At 51.0% G+C, this 3612-nt stretch overlaps 1 long non-coding RNA gene across 1 annotated transcript; it reads right to left on the reverse strand.

Moving 5' to 3' along the window:
- Nucleotides 1–259: 259 nt before the first annotated feature.
- Nucleotides 260–3612, reverse strand: LOC106833000 (uncharacterized). The gene is made up of 3 exons (XR_001398536.3): nt 3490–3612; nt 2224–2359; nt 260–1519 (listed from the first exon to the last, which is right to left on the reverse strand). It is a non-coding gene; the product is annotated as an uncharacterized lncRNA (long non-coding RNA).

The following is a 3612-nucleotide window of genomic DNA, read 5'->3' on the forward strand; positions in this document are numbered from 1 at the left end:
AAAGAAGTGGGGAGAGGGTGGTACTTCATGTTCCTTCCACGGATGCCCAAGCTTGCTCCCCAAAACCAGAGAAGGTGGGGGGAGTCACAGTAATCACTGAGCCACCCAGGATCACAGGCTGCTAAAGAGGAGACACGCTCCCAGCCCTTGCCCGCCCTCCCCTCTGATGATTCTAGAGGGTGTGCTGACTTCATATCCAGCTCAGAAGACGGAGGGGGATGTTCACAGACTTCAGGATGAAAACACGACTCCTCTCCTTAGACTGGGAGACTAAGCGCATTTTATTATTTGATCAGTACATTAAATGCCATCGGGATGGAGTGTGTGTTCCATTATGCTGGTGTCTCATGCCTGTTCAAAATGAGGTTCGGGAATGCTCTTCTGGCTGACGCAATTTCGAGACAGTTTTCAGACGGAGCTTCCAGAGAGTTCTTCCAAAGCAATAACGCCATAGGTGGCTACGAAATTGGGACCACTTAAGGACAAATAATTTCGATGCTTGCTTTTGGTGCTTGGCGTTTTATTACAGGCGTGGCCTCATGCGACTATATAGGCTCCAAAAACACGACTGAAAACAGGTTGCACCTTATTCCATCCTGTGGGTGCCCGTGCTCCTTGACAGTCTGACAAAGCCAGCTGCCGGTTCACTCCAGTCCCCGGGAAGTGGAGTCTGAGGAGGAACGTGACGTCGCATGAGTGTGGACAATATAATCTCCCCACACTGGGACCCACGGCATGGCCGGGGAGCAGCCTGCACCAGCTCAGGGGGCAGGGAAAACAGCTTCCTTCAAACAAGGGGCTCTCAACCAGGGGTGATTATGCTTCCCAGGTGACATTGGCAATGCCTGGAGACATTCTGGTTGTCACAAGTTGGGGACTATTACCGGTATTTGTGGGGGTAGAGGCCAGGGATGCTGCCAAACACCCTACAGTGCACGGGACAGCTGCCTGCCACCAAGGTGAGAATTATCCAGCCCCGAAGGTCCAAGTGCCAAGGTTGGAAACTCTGAGACATGCTGCGTCGAGAGTGTCTGCAGCCAGTTGTTGGGCAGACGGGGGAGGTTCAGAGAAGTGCACTGGATGGAGCGCCCGTGACCAGGGCCGTGTGAACACGGGTTCTAGGACGGCGGTGGTGATGTGACATAGCTAACGCTCATTCCAAGTGCTTACTCCATGCCGGGCTGCAAGCTCGAGGTCGATGATCTTGTTTAACTTCTACAACTGCAGAAAGGTACTGTTACAACCCCACTTTGTAGAGAATCAACCAAAGACACACACAGCTGGTAAAGGAAGGGCAAGGAGATTCTTTCCTTCTTCACGTACTTTTTTCGGGGGTGGTGATTTTGGGGAGGGAGGGGGTGTCTGGTTTCCCCCTACTCGCAGGGCCATGTGGCCCGGTGGTTAGAAGGTCGGCATTGAAGTTAGAGTTCCAGCCACTCAACAGGCAATCATCGTGGAACTTCTCTGGGCCAGGCGCTGCAGAAACAGGCAGTGGCACACTGGAGATGACCTACACCGGCTGGGGAGAGCCGATTGTTAAGTTTTCAGGAATTGTGCAAGCTGGTCATCAAACAGCCATTAAACAAGATTAAATGATATAAACTTACAATTAAATAAATTATATTTTTTAAAAAGGCAATAAAACTCATCACTTCCTAATTATTTTACTGCATGTTACTAGTATCCCTGTCCTGGAGGTTGTTTATGTCTACTGCAGGGGTCGCCAAACTTTTTCTGTAAAAGGGCCAGATAGTAAATATTTCAGGTTTTGCAAGCCATGAGCTGAATCTGGTCCCTCAGCCGTTGCGTGCTGACCCCCCGGTCGATCATATTTGTAGGGTGGAGATGCTCCAGAACGGGGTGCATCTCTTCCCAACTCTTCAGTGATGCATGTCTATAGCCTGAAATCGGCCATGGTGGGAATATTTTACACCAGGAAAATTGTCAAAGTCTGTGAATCAGGGTTTTTCTTTCTTCAGCAAGCTGACTGTTAAACATTTATCATCACACCACCGGACACAACGATGGCCAGAACTAGAATGAACCCTGCCTCTGGAGGGTACGGTGGTAGGGTTTGTGCGCCATTTCATGGCGGGGTGGGGCACGGAGGGAGCTGTGCAAAGGCTCCCCTGGAGACCACGTGGAGGAGGAGGATGCCTACCTACACGGGTGTCTGCTGGAAGGGGCAGGGCTGCTAGAAGTGGGTGCCTCAGTGGACCTCACCTAGGGCTGGCCATCAGCTCCGAGGCTCTCCTCCCCCACCAGGGACTTTGTTACTCCATCAAACTCCTTTGTGGGCAGCCAGGGCAGCAGGTCTGTCTTTCCCCTCTGAGTTGGCTCAAGGCGAGACTTCAGGGACCTGAGAGTTGAGATGTGAGCTCATGAGGGCAGTCTACAATCTGTTCACCACAATACCCCCAGGTCCTTGCACCACTCCACCAGCGTGGCCCGGGGGTGAACCCACAGTGGGTTGCTGAACCGAAGTGGGAGAGGGAGTTCCAGTGAGCAGGTGGGTGCAGAACACTGTCCTTTGGGACTGGCTCAAACAAGGAGGGAATGCCAGCAAAGAATGCAGAAAATGACAGGTTTGTCTGGCAACCTTTGGTGAGTGAACTGGCTCGTGGAAGCCTGAGGAGAGTGAAGGGTTTGAGAACTTCCCTCCCCTTCCTGATGCTCCATAGACCTCTCAAGTTCAAGGGTGAACTCTAAGGGGCCTGGACCATGCTTTGGAGAGTCTGGACTCCCGTGGCACGGAGCGTGACTTGGGTGCACGGTCCATCCACAGAAACTCAATGCGCTTGTGTCTCCTGCAGAGGTTGAGGGCGGCAGGGACCGGCTTCTGATGGAATCAGACGGCTGGACTCAGACTCATTTTTTAGGTCAGGAACCTGGGGGAGTGGGAGGCAAGGGGCTCTGCAATGAGTTACGTGACTCCCAATCTAGGAGGCTGGGACTTGACTATCACCGACTGAGTACCAATGCCATCCCCTCTCATCCTGTCCCAACTGACTGACACGGTCCTACTGCCTGCAAATCCCCAAGGACCAGGATAGTCGAGTTTGATGACCCATCATCGCATATTCGTTGAGCTCCAACTGTGTGCACACACTGAGCTAGCTCTGCTGTCAACAGGAGCTCCTGCTTTCTGCCCTCAAGGCACTTTTCTGCTTGCAGTGTCTTGGGGGCTCCATGTCACTGATTTTAAACTAAAATCAAGAAATATTATTCTTTAAAGATGACATTGATGGAATTCAATACTTTCTTCTTGAGTGCCTGCTCAGGAAAACATTACAAAGGAGGTGTGGGAAAAACATGGAATTTGACGTTAAACAGAACTTCACATTCAAATCTTGGCTGGAGGCCCATACTTGTTTGATTCCCTGAGCCTCAACTTCTCACCCTTAAGATGGGGACGATAATAATTCTTGCCTCCTGGGCTGGTTTGGAGGAAGAAATGGGAAGAAATATATAAAGACCCCAGCATCGTACCTGGTATTTGGGTGCCGGCCATTTTTATCATGATATTCCTATTGAATGTTTACATCGACCACCATATCAAGCATTGTTGAGGATGTCTACGTGTCCTACAAGAAATCAGAGATCCTTTGCACC

This window comes from Equus asinus, chromosome 28 (genome assembly GCF_041296235.1).
Source record: "Equus asinus isolate D_3611 breed Donkey chromosome 28, EquAss-T2T_v2, whole genome shotgun sequence".
Lineage (NCBI taxonomy): Eukaryota > Metazoa > Chordata > Mammalia > Perissodactyla > Equidae > Equus > Equus asinus.